A 17,622-nucleotide genomic window follows, 5' to 3' on the forward strand; every position below is an offset into this window, starting at 1 on the left:
GCAGCAAGCTTTCATCATACATGTTTTTTAAATGTGGAGCTATTTTGGGAGCCATGCCCTTGAGGAATTCAATTGGGATTCTGTTGGGCCCCATGGCTTTCCCGGATTTAATAGCAAATATCGCCTTACTGATTTCTTCTGAGGTTATGTCAGCATCTAAGGCCTCTCTGTCGCTGTCTGAGATTATAGGGAGGGTAATTTCTTCCAGTAACTGACGGGTGTCGCCGGCGGAGGCAACCGTTTTTGAAGAATATATTAGCTCAAGGTGGTCGGCAAATGAGTCTGCCACCTCCTGTGGATCTGTAACTAGCCGCCCCTCATCAAGTAGGAGCTCCGGGACCCACCTGGCCGCCTGATCCCGACGCTTCAGCCATGCCTGCATCTTACCGGCTCGCTCGCCTAATTCATGTACCCTATGGCGTTTTAGAGGATTCTAGCTTGGGCTTTTCCTGGGCAAGAGTTCTGTATTCAAGCTGCTTATTGCGGAGTGCAAGGGCCGTGTGGTCAGAGGGGGAGGAAGTGTGTGTAATTTCGAGCTGTAGTAGTTCACCTTCTAAATGAATCAATTGTACGTTCTGGTTTCTAATGTATCCAACTTTTTGTGTCAGTGCGCGCCCTTTGATCACTGCCTTTTAGGCTTCCCAGGTGGTATTGGCTGAGTCGACAGAGCCAACATTCTCGTTGAAATAATGTTCTGTATGTTCGATTAAGTCGTCCTTAATATCTGATATTGTAAGGAGCCATGGATTTATAATTATGGGGCCACGTTCTCTATGGCGGTAATAGGCAAAGTCAGTTACTAGGGGCGAGTGATCAGATATGCCTCTCGGGAGGCCGAGGGGGTTTTGAAACAGGCCGATGTCCGCAGCTGAGGTAAAGAGATAGTCAGTGCGAGACATGCTTTTATGCGCATTGGAGTAGTGTGTAAAATAGCTTGCACTAGGGTGCAGCGTATGCCAAATGTCGGTGAGACCCAGTGCTTGGGCGAACGCGGCCATATTTGTGGTTTGTTTGGGGGGCTGTCTGTGGGGGCATCTGTCCAGTGCCTCATCCATCACCATATTGAAGTCACCGCCCATCACAAGAGTACCCTGGGGAGATCTACCAAAATTTTACCAAGGTCCTGTAGTGCAGCTCCCAATGCGGGCGGGAGATAGACTGAAACTACATTGAGCTGCCTGCCCTCCCACACCCCTTAGAGCACCGCAAATCTACCCAACGGATCACTCCACGTCTTAGTAGGTGTCAGGGCGAGGTTTTTACGTATAAGTTTACCCGTTCCTCTAGATCCTGATGTGAAACATGCGTGGATTAGAAGCGTGTATCCCCATCTATCGAGGGCCTTGCAATTGTTTCCGACTAGGTGTGTTTCCTGAAGTAAGATAAGACCTGGAAGTTGTCGCTTAAGATATTGCAAGACTAAGCCCCTTTTAATTTAATCTTGCTACCCAACCCATTAACATTCCATGTCATAATGGCTAACTTTAAAGATGTGGCGTCTATCATGGTGGGTGGTAGTGGAAAACTGGGGGGATAAATGAGGCACGTCATAGCACCGTATATGTCACCTTGAACCGAGAGGGGTAGCACGGCCTGTGTTGGCAGACATCTTTGTTCCCATCCCTAGCTATTGTGTATCCAGGCTGCGTGTATATAACTAAATCTGGCACCTTCAGACACTTGTAACTCCGAGTACTCTGTTGTAAAATAACCATAACAACGAACAACCCAACTATCCCTCCTCCCCCTCCCGTGACCCCCCTCCCCGCCCCCCTGCCCGTGGAATTACAACTTACCACACCCCAACTAGTCAGAGTGCCTGTCGCCCGCCCCATCCGTGAGAGGGTTTCTGGCCAGCTGCCATCACCCCTCGCCTTACCAGATATAATGTGTTTCTCAGCGTGTATTAGAGCCTCACTTAGTAGATCGATCTGTAGCCGTACAAACTTTTGAACGAAACAGATTACAAACACGTTACAAGCCCAACCACTGCGTCATGGTTGCAAGTTGGATCCATTACATCACCTCATTATTAATGGTAGAATATTACGTAGTGACCACAGATAAGTCTGAGAATGCAAACCAAGGGTACAAGATGGCCCCCAGCCAAGTCCGCAGAAGAGAAGACAAGTTCAGTGCAAAGGGTCAGTGTCAACCCAAGGGGTCATCCCCCAGGCTTCGTTCCTGGGACAGTGGCGGGGCACGTTTACTATGTCGGGGATCTTTTTTGTTGTTACCGTCCGGCGATCTCCCCACTTGTCGCCATCCATCAAGCCATTCCCAGGCTTCGTCCGGTGAAAAGAAGAACCATGATTTCCCTTTGAATTCCACCCTGAGTTTGGCTGGGAACAGCATAGAGTACTTAATCTCTTTGTCTCTGAGGGCTTTTTTCACGCCATAAAGCTGCGTCTCTGGGCCTGAACCTGAACTGTAAAGTCCGGAAAGAATTTGATAGTCGCATTGTCAACCTTTACCGGAGGGCCTGTTCTCGCTGCTTGGAGGATGATGTCTCTATCCCGAAAGTTAAAGACTTTCGCGATTATAGGTCTGGGGGGGCACCAGGATTTGGGCGCCGCCCGGGACTCTATGGGCTCGCTCAATGGAGAAATAACTAGAGAGTTGCTTCGGTTGGAGTTTGTTGAGCACCAAGTCCTCCACATATAGATCTACAGCCGGCCCTTCTGATTTTTCCGGGACCCCCAGGATACGAATGTTGTTCCGTCTCGCCCTCCCTTCATAGTCATCCAGGAGCTCTTCCATCTTCTTCTGTTGGTCCTGAAGCTGGGACACCTGACCCTGCAGAGTGGAGGTGTCCGATACCAGAGCTTTCGTGGTGACTTCTACATCTTTTACTCTTGAGTCCATTTTCTTCAGGTCTGCACGCAGGAGAGTGACTTCTACGTTCACCGAGTCTATGCGAGTTTCCAACGAAGTGCGCACCCCAGTGATGGCCTCCATGACATCCTCTAGAGTGAGAGTTTTGGATGAGGAACGGGGCTGCGGGGTCTTGGAGTCCCCGCCTGGCGTATTTTCAGTCTCCTCCCCCTTTCGAGACCAGGCAAACTTGGCGAGCTGTTTCTGCGTCTGAGACTTGAGCCCCCTATTCGTAGCCATGGTTGCAGAGAGGACACAAGGGAGTCCAGAAAACTCCGAGGTTGCTTGCAGAGGTTAGTTGGACCCACCTGTAGTATCCGCCGCCAGCACGAGGGAAAAGCAAGCCCCCGTTGGCCTGTCGGGGTTCCAGGTAAGTCAGCAAGGGTGGGGGAAGGGGGACGTTTGGTGATTTATCCGGTAATCGAACAGGAGACCCCTGTGCACTCCACCGCCTCCGGGGGGTGGGACCGTCTCCGGTGTGGGGAGGGTTGTGGTATGGAGCAGGCCCCTAAGTTACAGAGTGAGGCGAGAGCATATAACACCCCTCCGTGGTTGGGGGAGGCCAGACAAGTCGGGTTGCACCCCCGTGCACCGAGGACTGTCCTCCGCTCAGTGCGTTTGTTTCGGTGTAGCAGCAGCACCCAGATCTGCCGCTGTGGATCAGCAGGTAGGGTCTTGTGGACGCATTCAAGCAGTGTCCCCCCCGAGGTCAGCGTCAGCTCACGTTGCAGAGATATCAGTAGGCCCCACTACCCCGCCCGCAGTCGCAGGTCAAAACAATGGCCCCTTCCTCCTCCGTCAGTACCGCAGTCCAGGGCCCACCCACACAACACACAGCTCACCAATATGGCCTCAGGTGAGTCTCTTATGGCCAGGGAGATGTGGACACAGGCCCCTTCGTGACAGCCTCTGTGCGTGTGGGGCAGCTGGCCCAGTGGCGAGCCGAGTAGGCCTGGAGCCGGGGCCTCAATTTGGCAGAGGGCCGCACTTCCTCAGGCAGGCAGTTACCGGCAGCAGGGTGTGTAGTGCGTCGCTTTCCGCCCTACTAGGAGCGATGAGGGCGTTATGCAGTTCGCGCCCGGGGGGCCTCTATAATGTACCCCCTCTTCTGGGGTATATGGGCGTTGCAGCGGGAGGGCCTCAAAGCCAGGGAACTCGCGCCGCGGGTCAGCCGATCTCCACCATGCCCGCGCGGCCCGCCCCGGTCACTCTCACCTCTGGCACTGGTGGTGATGGATCGGCGCCTGCTCAGCGCTGGAGCAGCGAGACCCTGTGTTCGAACAATGGCCGTATGCTGGCGGCGCTTCGATGCTAGCGAGGAGTCAACAATCTTCTCTGCTTTTAGAAGCCGATCGCCATCTTGGGAGGCTCCCGGTCGCTCCACCGGAGGTCGTTTCCGCAGCGCATCAGCCGAGGAATCTTGTCTTCATCCAGCTATTATCTGCCAGATCGGTTCGGATAGCGGTTCCCTTGGAACAGGGGGAATCTGTCGCTCTGTAAGCAGATATTTGTCGGATGTTCTAGGCGAGGGCTGCGGAGCTGTTTCAAGGAGCGACCATTCCTGTCTGCCGCTAGACACGCCCCCCCATGATGTCTGAAATCCTTTCCATGTCGGCCATTTCGGACATGGAAAGGCTGTCAGACAGTGACTTTTGGGGCCCTTCCCCCTGGCCCTGCGCTATGGGGCCTGGGGAGCACCCATGGTGCCTGCCACACGGTGCAGGGATGTTTAAAAACATACATTTTTCAATGGCAGCTTGTGTTGCATGGCTTTTCTGCCCCCGTACAAACTCCCATTGAAAAATGGATGTTTCTGACCGCCCACAGGGTGGTCGCATCAAAATTGTGCGGTCAGAACCGCCGACCTATGGTCGAGTGGTTCCAATCCACAACGTATTCAGGGCCTAAGTGTTTTGAAGAATCAAATAGAAAAAGAACCCCCGAGTTCTCCGACAGTTAACTTGGGTCCAGACTAAGACAGAATTTATATATATATGAAATCTAGGGTATTTCTGTGTCCTTTTCCAATTTAAGATAGTCATCTGTTATTAATCGGTTCAAAGAGGTTTCTTCCTTAGTCCATATCTTTAACCATAGCAAAAGTGGTTGTAGCTTCACAGCATAATTTACGTAACCACAATTTCAGTGTGACAGACGTAATTACTTGCAGATTTGTGTACAGCTAGCCACCTTTTTATAAAATCATTTTTCATCCTCTCCAGCCCGGGTTGGTCACAGATGCCCCGTACAATTGCCCCATGTGTAACACCTGAACAAAACTTCGCCTTATAGATTTTTAAGAAAACAACTCAAACTCCTGTATGGGAGGCACAAACAGTAAATCAAAAAAATACCTGTTATGTTCAGTATACTGGGAAGTGAAAAATGTGCACAGTTCCTATAAGGAGCCAGGCAGATTTAATCTCCCAGCGCGTTTTATACTAGCACTTGCCTCTAAACCACAGTTTTTTCTGCCTCATGCTGAGAAGATCTCAGAACACCTCAGGGGTTTCTGTACTAAATTGTGTGAGGTTTGTCCTTCAGAAAATGTCTTAACTGTATTTGGAACTTTTTCATTTGGATTTTTTACATCTTTGAAGAAGATGTTCTTGGATTTGCCTGGACTTTTATTGAAGTGTGTCTCTGTGGGAGAAGGAAGGCTGCCTGTGACCCACATAATGTAGGTGTTGTCTGCTTCCCACCCTTGCATTTGGTTAAGGAGTTCAGATTCTGTCCAAAAATCACAAACATCATCATGGAAGACGGTGAGGGGATTTGCATCATCAACAAACTGGAAGCTCTCATAGTAAAAGCAGAAATGAAGAACCAGCAAAGGTCACTAATGACAATGCCTCCTCTTTTTGCATCTGTGCACCCTGAAGTAGAAGATCAAAGAAGTAGAGGCATCGGTATAACCACACCGGCTATTCCTGCCCTTAGTCTTTTAATTCAGCATTAAAGCAAGTTTCCATGCCAGTGTGCACGCTGTAGATTACCAGTTCCCCTATAAGTACTATAACCATACCGAGGAAATGACACCATCAGGCATAAAGGGAGAAGTAGTTTGCTTTCATAACACCAAAGTGACTGAGACCAAAGCACTCTCCATCGAGGCATTCCTTTTCCAGACACTATCCTTCAAATCTTTCAAGGAGATAGATGCCAAAATACTATTAAGAATGTTGATGTCAGCCATTTGGCATGAGAAGAGGTTTCACACTCTTCGGGGGACCATCTTATTCACCATCGCCGTAGGCTTCTACACTACCATCAAGACCTCCCACGGTGATAATCCCTGCAGAAGATCCAATTCGGGTTCCTCTAACACCCCTGAACCTTCTGCCAAACTAGATAATGGTTCCAAATGGAACCTCTGTGTCGCCTTTCTGGAGCAAGCCAGACTATTCAAACCTCTCCCCATAATCACCCCATCCCTGTTGCTTGAATACTTCCAACAGAGCCTTCAAGGAAGCGCAAGAGGAAAAGACTCCTCTCTATCTCTCTTCCTATGTGCTATTCTTCTGAATTAGACTATTCCTATACTTTGTTAATATTGATAAAATCGGTGCCAATATTAATAATGATACATTTGCATATAAGAACGAAATAGCATCACTATTATTAAATTCGCCCAGCCTAAACTCTCCGTCAACCCCTACTCTGAAATACGTGGTCAGGCAGGATCTGTGATCTAGCCTTTAGTTTACTGATTGGCAAGTCACAGGTGGGTTGGCATGTAGCCGGCAGAGAAGCGCGCAAACAGGAAACTCAGGAAAATCCTCCAGATAAGCGCAGTGACACCACAATGGTTTAGGGAGATTGACCCCAATAAAGCACACATGGCCAGAGGGGTCCGTTCATTCCCAAAATACCATTAAAAACTCAGATGCCACATGTAGTTAGGAACACATAGCCAATCAGGACACAGCACACACACTGAACACAGTGATCAAGCACCCCTCATGCCAGACATCTGGACACGTTACTCACTGGCCCCCATTGTGTCCACTCAAGGTCCAGGCCTACCTGCATTTCTTTTCAGGGGCCTTATTTATGATTCGACAGACATGGCCTGCATTCTTTTGCCAAAAAGGATCTGAAGTACTTTATGATACCCAAAGAAACGTATAAAAATGTGTTCACATTGATAGCACTTTGAGACAGTCATCAGACCCGCTTCTATGACTGTGCTCCTGGCCGAAATGATTAATTAAACCAACTGTTCCTATTTTGCCAAACGCCTCTCGTCTTATGTTTCTTCAAGTAAATTAATATCTGAAAGAAACACGTTAGTTAGATTCCTCACCTTAGAATATCCCCAGGCATCAGACTGGATCCGGAAGATTTTTCGTCAGCAATACCCCTTGCGCGTCGCTAGGCGTCGTCTGCGGCTCCGCGTCTGTCGTCGGCGTCGTGCGCCGGAATGACGTCGTCGGAGTACTCAGACGCCGCCCTCGCGCGCTGACGTCAGTTCTTCTTTTTTCCGCGCCAGTAAGCGCAGATCCGGGAGAGCTACCCCTTTAGTCACTTTTTGACTAACTTTTTCGATCCCTTTTTGATCTTGTCTCGACTCCGGTGCCGGTAGGATGCCTGGTTTTAAAGCCTGTGCTGACTGTAGCCGCTTGATGTCGGTTACGGACCATCACCGCCGGTGCCTTTACTGCTTGGGCCTCGACCACGACGCGGAGTCGTGTTCGGACTGCAAGGCCCTGACCTCGAAGGCTAGACGGGAGCGGTCCCGTAAGCTTCTCGAGATTCGCCACTCGGCTCCGCGCCCCTCTCGATCCATGTCCAGGAGGAGGTCCAAGGATCGGTCGCGGAGCCGCAGCCGACGTCATCATCGGTCGTCGGGATCCAAGTCTTCGGGTAAGTCGAAGCACTCCAAGAAGTCCAAGAGGCGACACCGCTCTTCAGACTCCCCTCGCCGGTCGCGCGACTCGGCCGAGGGTCAGGGCGGTTCCACCCCCGCGGCTCCGGCGGAGCTGCAGGCGCCGCGCAAGTCCCCATACCCACCGGTCCCTGGGACTGACGCGACGCCGGCGGAAGTCAGTGCCTTCGTCTCGGCTTCTCAAAGGTCGTGTGGTGCCCGCTTTGCAGAGTTTCTTACTGAGGTACTGCGGTGTGTTTTGATAGCGGGCTTTGTGTGTAATGCACGCAGTTTTGTAGGTGAATCTGCCTTTGATAGAGAGCCATTTAAAAGATCTGAGAGCCGGGGAGATATGGTCGAAACGTTTGCAGTCGGTGATGAGCCTGGCTGCAAGGTTGAGCACAGATTTGAGTGGAGCTAGGTGGACCTTGGGGTTTCCGGCGAGGATGGCGTAACCGTAATCAATGCGCGAAAGGACAAGTGACTGGACTACCAGTTTAAAGTCATCGGTTGGAATAAAGGGTTTAATCTTCTTGAGGTGACGAAGAGTGAAGGGGGCACTTTTTTTAATATATATATTTTTATTGTTTTAATACAAACATCAAAAGTACAATCACTTGTAGGAAAAGTGTGCAATCAGGTTATCATGTAACAAGGGTGAATCATAATCAAGGACAGTCACATGTATCAAGTAGATATTCACATCTGAAGAAACACGCTCCATTGGAGCTGTAAACTAGAAATCGGTGCTGTCCAACCTGCTTATTCAGTTTCAAAAACCATCCTGTCAGTGACATATAAAATAAATACATCCTCCTGTCATGAACCGAACATTGCTAAATGCAATCACCCTCCCCTCCCTCTGTTCCCACCCCCCTCCCCAGCGGCGTAACAACTATATACAATTAAATGTGGTAACCAATCCGGCTGAACTGACCGTAATCAAATACAAAACATCAAATAATGACATAGTTCTCTGCGGACAGAGGTAGCTCCTATGCAGAAAGCCAAAATGCCCACCCTCCTAATGCGGGGTAACCCCTCAGGGCAGTGTATCGAGGTCAGGCGTGCCCGATTCCACATAAGAATCCGTATCTGGGAGGAGCCTAGCGCGCAACCAAGATGGCCGCGTAGGTGCGAGGCTCCCGAGGACCTCCGCGACCTCCTATCACTATCCTGAACATATCCTGTCCCAGATGAGGGGACTGTGTTGGTGAGCCCGAGCTGAGGTGGCGCCCGTTTTCCGCTTCCAAATCGGACCTCGGACACCGACTTTACCACCGATCGAGGTTTGTGGCCTTCTCCTAGCCGAACCCCGGATTGGCGTTGTGGGGCGATCCAGTGATGAAGTGAATAACAGCGGCGGGCAGGGTTTGGTGGCTCGCGGAACCCGCACTTTCACTTTCACTTTCGCTTTCGTACCCTCCTGGCTGTCTATGCGAGGTTGGGTCACGGGGCTTTGTGTGTTGGTGTGGCCTCTCTGGGGGACCCCGCCTGCCCGCCAGCTGTGATCCGCCCTGCAGATCTGGGGTGGCACCCCCCCGGAGCCCGTGGACCGGCTTGCCTGCCCTTCACGACGTGGCTGGTGCGATCGGGAGACTGGGACCATGGCCACGAAACAAGATGGCGATCGGGCAAAGGTAAAATCGACCCGGCGTGGCGCAGCCCAACAGTCCAACAGCATGGATCGCTATACCCTCCAGAAGGGATCACCTGAGGTGCCCCGCAAGTCCCCTGAGGGCCCTACTGATGCCCACGGATCTGACTCTGCGGGATGTCATGGGCGCCATCGCCGAGATGAAGGCCTCTGTGGGCCAGCGTTTTGACACACTGGCGCAGAAGATCGACTCGGTCCTCGTAGATGTTGGCCTGATAAGGGCCGATCTCTCCAAGACCAACGACCGAGTTGATTCTTTGGCCCACACCGCATCGGGCCTTACGACAGATGTGGCGGCCCTGCAAACGGAGGTGCGCCGACTTGCTCGGGCGAGTGCGCTAATGGATCGTCGCCTGGAGGACTCCGAGAGTCGGGCCCGGCGTAACAATATCCGTATCATCGGGGTGCCTGAGGGACGTGAGGAAGCGGCGGCGGACCTTTTCGTGGAAGACCTGATCGTCAACCATCTCCAGCCAAGGGGGCTGAGTAAATTCTTTGCTGTGGAGAGAGCCCACAGGGTTCCCGGGGGAAGGCCTAAGGTCGGAGCCGCTCCGAGACCTCTCATCGCCCGGATTTTTAATTTTCGGGACAGAGACGCTATCCTGCAATCCTCCAGACTACAGGGACCGATTAGACTTGATAATATGGATATTAATTTTTATCCTGATTTCACCCCTGCAGTCCAGAAGCAGAGACTGAGCTTCCTTGGTGTCAAGCGCCGTCTTCGGGACCTAAACATCAAGTACGCCATGCTCTTCCCAGCTAAGCTGCGAGTGGAGGTGGAAGGTCGCACACACTTTTTTGATCGCCCCGAAGCGGCCGGGGACTGGCTGGATACTCTGTCTGGAGATCGGGATCGGGGTGGCGGGGGGGGAGCGGCCGGGGGAGAGGGCTCGCCGGATCAAGACTGAGGGACTAATATTAGGCCTCGCTCGGGACAAAAATGATGCCACTTTTTGACTATACGTCAGATCGCTTAATTTCCCCTCCTATGGAGGTTGTGTGGGGTCTCTTGGGGGTTCTCCCTCCTCCTCTGGGGGTCTAGTTAGTTTAACTATCTATGGGGCGACAGGCACACTGCACATTGGGGGGGCTGTCTGGGCTCATGCAGGGGTGCAGGGAGGGGGGAGTTTTGTTGGGGTGGGTGGGTAGGGATGGGGCGTTGTTTGTTATTCTCACAAGGCAACCCTTTTTTTGTGTAGGCTCTACTGTGCTCTCGGGGGGACGAATGATGGTCTTTGTGTATGATGGGGGTAGGGAATTGACTTTGTTGTCTTGGAACGTTAATGGACTGGGGGACAGGATCAAACGAGGTGTGGTCCTACAGTATCTGATGCGACTCTCGCCTGATGTGGTCTTCCTGCAGGAGACACACCTTATTGGCAATTCCTTCTGCGCCATGAATCGGCGTGGCTACCGCCTTGTGGCCCACTCGGGCTTCACGTCAGGCTCGAGGGGTGTGGGTATCATGGTAAAGAACTCGCTCCCGTTAGAAATTGATGAGGTGCTCCATGATGACAGGGGACGTTACACTGTCTTGGTGGGGAGAATGGAGGGCAAAGTGGTTGTCTTTGTGTCAGTGTACGTCCCACCGGGGTTGCAGTCGACCACCTTTGCAGATCTGGGGCGCCTCCTCCTTGGCCTTCCGGGGGGGCTTCTGGTGGTGGGGGGGGATTTCAACGCGGTGGTTTCTGGAACTGTGGATCGTCACCCCCCTAGGGACCTCCCCCGGGCACAGGCGTGGCTATCCGGCCTCTTGGATACACTGGGATTGGTGGACTGCTGGCGCTTAAAACATCCCACACAGTTGCAATACACTTTCCACTCGGGGGCCCATGGTAGTCTCTCACGGCTTGATTATGTCCTTGTCCCGGCGGCCCATGTCGGGAGGGTGGGGGAGGTGCGCCATTTGGCACGGGGTATCTCGGACCACTCCCCGCTATTGTTGCATGTTGATGTCTTTCCGAGGGCTGAGAGCAGGGTGGTCCCAATCAACTCCTGGTACCTGCGCGACCCCACCATTCGCGCTGACTTGATTAAATCCCTCCAGCGCTATTTTGAGGAGAACGTGGGGTCAGTGCCTTCAGCTATCTCCCTGTGGGAGGCCTTCAAAACAGTACTTAGAGGGGAGGCCCTATCCCTTATTTCCCACGCCCGGAGGCGTGAGCGGGAAGAGGTGACCCGGGTGGAGGCTGAAATAGCGGAGCTGGAGGGTAATCTAGAAGATGGGGTGACGGACGCTGCACTACATGTCCTCCAGCTCAAACAGGCGGCGTATAGGGCCCTCGTTACGGAGGCGGCCAGGGGCCTTAGTAGAGAGCAACAGGGGCGGCTGTATGATGTGGGTGATAAGGCTGGTAAACTGATAGCGTGGTTGGATAAAAAGGAAAGAGCGAGTCGTGTGGTCCAGCTGATTGAGAAAACGAATGGTGTGTGTGTAACTGAACCAGAAGACATTGTCTCGTGCTTCGCGGAGTATCTCCGCGAGGTGTATTCCCCGGTCTCTTCTTGCTCGGAAGAGGATTCCCGTGCCCTGCTCAGAGATATCGCACTGCCTTCCCTGTCCGGGGAGGATAGGGTGTTGCTGGACGCCGCTCCCACCTCCGACGAAATTGCCCTCGCCATACGCTCAGTCGCTTCTGGCAAGGCCATGGGCCCGAATGGTATCCCTATCGAGCTGTACAAGCTGCGACCGGATACATTGGCGCCTCACCTCCGCGCAATGTTCCTTGCGGCCCACTCAGTGGGCTCCCTCCCGCTTGACCAGCGTCTGGCTACAATCGTGGTGATCCACAAGGAAGGGAGACCTCGAGATCGGGTTACTTCTTATCGGCCTATCTCACTACTGAATGCGGAGCCTAAAATTCTCGCTAAGGTACTCGCCAATCGGCTGGTCAGTGTGGTGGGAGATCTGGTTCATCAGGACCAGTCTGGCTTCATTCCCCATCGCAATACAGCCCTTAATCTGCGGCGTTTGCATGGGGTGCTTGCGCGCGTCCCATTCATACGGGAACCGGCCATTCTGGCGTCCTTAGACGCCACCATGGCGTTTGATACGCTTGAGTGGCCATACATCTGGGCGATGCTTGCTAAGTTCGGGTTTGGCCCAGGATTCATCAGTTGGGTCAAATTGCTGTATGCGGGCCCATTGGCACAGGTGGTCGTGAACGGAAGAGTATCGGCCCCGTTCGAGCTGGGCCGGGGCACGCGGCAGGGCTGTCCCCTGTCGCCGCTTCTTTTTGCGCTTGCCTTGGAGCCCCTGGCGGAGTGGCTGCGGTGGGAGCCTTCTATCCGAGGTCTTCGTTGGACCCCCGAGTATGAGGATCGCGTATCCCTATACGCTGATGACATCCTTCTGTACCTAGCCTCCCCACGCAAATCACTTATAGTCCTAGTTGATGTTTTACACTCGTTTGGTCGTAACTCCGGTCTCGTCATCAATTGGGCTAAATCGTGTGTGTATGTTCTCTCTGGGGAGGCTCCTATTCTCCCGCGGGGCTGTCCGATCCGGATCGCCCCGCAGGGATTTCGGTACCTGGGTGTCTTCATTACTCTTGACCCGGAGGCCCGGTATGAACGGAATCTGCTTCCCCCCCTCCAGCGTCTGCGGGTCGATGTCGCACGCTGGCGACGCCTGCCGCTTTCGCCGCTCGGCCGGGCAGCATTGTTCAAGATGATGTCTCTGCCGCGTTTTCTGTACGCTTTGCAGAACACTATGGACTTGGTCCCGGCGCGCTACTTCCGTGAGGTGGAGAGTCTGCAACGCCGCCTGTTCTGGGACGGGAGGCCGCGCATTGCTCTGGCTAAGCTGACGCTCCCATGGTTTGACGGGGGGATTGCCCTCCCGGATATTAAACGGTACTATTGGGCCTCCCAGCTCGCTGCCATTAACCATGGCCTCTACGGGCCCGCCTTAAACCCGGCTTTTGAAATGGACAAGATGCTCCTGCCAGGTGGCGACTACAATCGAGCGCTCTACTCTGGCGTGCCCGACGCTCGTCTGACGGGCCCCACGCGTGTCATGGTGCAAGTCTGGCACGCGGCCAATGCAGCTATGGGGTGGAAGGACCGTTTGACCCGGGCATCACCACTATACGCGTCTGAGCGGTTAGGTTCCCTGTGGACCTCTAAGGGCTTTGAGAAGTGGGACATGATAGGTATCAGTAAAGTGGGGGATCTTTGGACGAGGGGAGGATTTAAAACGTTCGATATGCTGCAGACGGAATTTCAGTTGCAGGGCAGTGAATACTTCCGGTATTTGCAGGTCCGTCATGCGCTGGGTTCCGTCTTCACGGATGTTGCCTCCATCCCGGAATATTCCCCCCTGGAAGATAGAGTGCTGGATGGGCATGTCCCGGACAGCACGATCTCACTTATATATAAAAAGCTGATAAACGACCGCTCGGGCCTGTTGACTGCCCTTCGTGCGGCTTGGGTTGCCGACGGGCTGGAGCTGGACGACGAGGACTGGACCTCCGCGGTGGCCTCCCCGAAGGAGGTGGCCATACCGGCTCGCCTTCGCTTCGTCCAGCTCAAGATACTACACCGGGTCTACATGACGGGGCCAAAGCTTCTGCGTATGGGCTATGCCGGAGAGGGGTTATGTAAGCGTGGGTGTGGTGCTTTGGGGACCTTTATGCATATTTTGTGGGAGTGCCCGGAGGTAGAGGGGTTCTGGCGTGGTGTACATGAGGTGCTGCGTCTGGTTACGCATGTGGCGCTGTCGCCTGAAGCGAGAAGATGCCTGTTGAATGTGTGGGAACCGACTGATTACTCAGCGCCGCAGACGTGGTGGGTGACTCTGGGATATATGGTAGCCAAGCGTGATATTGCTCAACTGTGGGGATCCCAGAGGCCCCCGACGGTCTCGGCCTGGAAAAAACACATGGACTGGTGCATGTTTCGCGAAAAAGTGGTGTATGTGGCGAGGGGTAAGCCTGGGACATGGGTGAAAGTATGGGGCCCCTGGAACGCCTACCGCGGGGGTATCTGTGCGCCGCCGCTGCTGCCTGATCCCTCGCCAGCCCCATCCCCTTAGCCGACTCATTCCCCCGCTGCCGGGCATTGGGTTCCCCCAGTCCTCGCTTTGCTCTCTTCCCCCTCTTCACACTTCTGTGTATAGTTCGGGATCCCCCCTCTTGGGGAGCACGTGCTGCTATTTTTGATTGTGGGTTGCCTTGTGGGTGTGGTTTTAATTTTTGTTGTTTTAATTTAAAATGAAACCGCATAATGGGGCCTGGATGATGTGGTTTTTCGACATTGTTATCTATTGAGAAACGCTCCTCCTGTAATACCACGTGTTCCATGTATATATGTTGTGTGTTCCTACTATTGCTAGCGGCCGGCCGGAAGGTTGTGGGCCCATATTTGTATACTTTTAAGACCTGTAATAAACGGTTTCAAAAAAAAAAAAAAAAAAAAAAGAATCCGTATCTGGGATTTTTAATAACAGCGCCTTTTCACTATTTGGGCGGGTCGCCAACTGCAATCTCGTGGCCCCTCACATTCCGCCCATTTAAAAAACTCGGCTTGCCATCTCCGAAAGCTAGGGCCCTTCTTAGCCTTCCAGTGAGCCGTAATTTCCCTCTTCGCTAGCAAGAGCCCCAAGTCTATGAATTTGCTCATTATCTTGTTCTTAGAGGTGTGAGGGAACCAATGCAGCAAACAAAGACCCATAGTGGGCTCTATGTTTCTACTTGTAACATCCTTCAAAAGTGTTAACACCTCCTCCCAATATGTTCCCAGTTGATGGCAACCCCATGGCATGTGGCGGAAATCTGCCCCCATCGTACTGCAGCGCGGGCACATTGCCATGAGCACATGAAAATCTTGATGAATTTTTGCCGGAGTAAGATAAGCCCTGTGGAGGATATAAAAGTGCACCAATTGGAAACGCGCGTTCCTCGTGCTCTTCCATGCTCGTTTTACCAGCCCCGCCCATGCCTTCTCGGGGATGGCCTCACCCAAGTCCTCCTCCCATTTTTGGCGAAGCGATACTAGTGGAGTTAATCTCTTGTGCATCATATGTTGGTACAGGCACGTGACCGCCTTAACGGTGCCAGCTGCCAGAACTACGTATTGGCAAGCTGTTGAGGTTGGAGGTTCTCGAAGCCCCTCCTTCCAGTGTGCTTCGATGGCCGCCGTAAGCGCCATATGCAACAAGTAATCCCTACGGGCCAATTCATATTGGTCTTTCAATGCCTCATAAGGAAGCACTGCACCATCCTCATAGAGATCTCCCACGGTGGTCAACCCCCTCTCCGCCCAATTAATCAATGCCCCCCCAGTCACCCCATGCGGCAGAGCAGTGTACATTCTCAGGGGCATATGGCCGCGCTATTCGTGCTCGCCGCTGACTTCTGTTCCAGCAGAGCTTAAACGTCCCCATCTCTTGAGTGAGGGAGGAGGTCGGAATCGTCAATTGCAATATCAGTCTGAAAAGTGTCTGTCTACTAACCTGTCCCCAGTCCGCGCCGTCGTGGTCTCGAAATGTCCGTGCTATTGTCTGAGTAAGCCACTGCAACTGCGCCGCTAAATAGTACGTTTCGAAGTCCGGGACCGCTAGGCCGCCCTCCGATCTCGGTCTCATCAAAAAGGGAAGTGCCACTCTCCTTCTACCCAAGGACCAAAGGAACCCAACCAGCAGCGTCCTGAAATAGTATAACAGCCTGGGGAGTGCTATCATCTAACGAAGGGCCACTAGCCCAGCTACCGAAAGAGGAAGTGTGCCCCAAAACTCGATACAACCCTTAAGCCCTCTAATGGCCCTACCCACATTACCCTCCAATAGGTTGGTTTGGTGATGATAAATACGAGAGCTGAGATACGTTGCGCGTTTACGTTCCCAGCGTATACCCTGCGTAGTTGATGGACCGTTGATCGTTGGCACAGTAGAAAACAAACAAGTCTTCGCCCAGTTTACCTTAAGGCCAGCTATTATACCAAGGTCTTCCAACAGAGTCTTTGCACCAAGGAGGGCGCCCTCCGTATCGGCCAAACACATTAGGAGATCATCGGCATAAAGTGCTATATGGTGGATATGCTCGCGCATCTGGTGCCCCGAGTAATGCAAGCCTGTCCTGGCCCGGCCCGCAAGCGGCTCCATGGCCAGGACAAATAACAATGGGGAAAGGGGGCAGCCCTGTCTCGTTCCCCAACCCACGATACAGGCGTCCGATATCATCCCACCCGATTTAACTCGCGCTGTAGCATGGCGGTACAAGAGAGCAGTCCAGTCCACAAAATCCTCTCCTAGGCCAAATTGCCACATAACATGAAACAGATATGGCCATTCCAAGCTGTCGAAGGCCTTCTCAATATCGTCAACACAGCGGCAGAGGCCTTGAGATATGTATCAACATCTAAGATACCGAGAAGGCGCCGTACATTCTGGGCCGTATTCCGGGTCGGAATAAACCCCGCTTGATCTGTATGTATCAAGTGAACCATATATGGGAGCAGACTGGTCGTCAATATCCGGCTCAAAATCTTATAGTCCGTAGTCGATAAGCTGTCCTGTCATGAGGGGGTTTCCCCGGTTTCAGTAATGGTATAATTACTGCCTCACGGGTGGTAGCAGGTATAAGGCGCGCCCTTCTTGCAGTGTTATACAAGGTGACCAGCCTGGGAGCCAGTAGATCAACATAGGCACTATAGAAGTCCACAGGCAGGCCGTCCACTCCAGGTGTCTTTTTCCGGGCCATGTGTTTGATCGCTCCGCTGACCTCCCCAACTGTGATGTCCTGACCCAATAATTCAGCCCGCTCCCTATCCAATGTTGGAAGTTCTACCGCACCCTAGAAGTCCCTAATGGCCTCCTCATTAGGCGCCACCTTGCTCTGGTGTGAATCAGCATAGTAGGAAAAGAACTGGTCATTTATTCCCTGCTGCGTGTAATGGGCCTCCCCATGAAGTTCTAGGATGACCGCCCCCCTTCATGCTGGGTTGGCTAACCATGCCAACAACGCCCCAGACTTATCTCGCTCCGCATGAGCACGCGCAACATACTTTTTATAATCAAAGCAGCGCAGCCTTTCGACCTGCATGGCAACCGCCACCCTCGCTTCCACCAATTCCTGTTGCCGATCCGGGTGCTCAGGCCTCTCCCTCCCCACTTCTCGCAGCTTCTGATCCGCCCTCTCTAAGTCTTGCAATAATATGCTACGTACTCCCATCTTGTTCGCAATACAATGCCCTCAGATGACACTCTTAAAAGCATCCCATT

The sequence above is a fragment of the Triturus cristatus genome, chromosome 11, assembly GCF_964204655.1.
Source record: "Triturus cristatus chromosome 11, aTriCri1.1, whole genome shotgun sequence".
Classification (NCBI taxonomy): domain Eukaryota; kingdom Metazoa; phylum Chordata; class Amphibia; order Caudata; family Salamandridae; genus Triturus; species Triturus cristatus.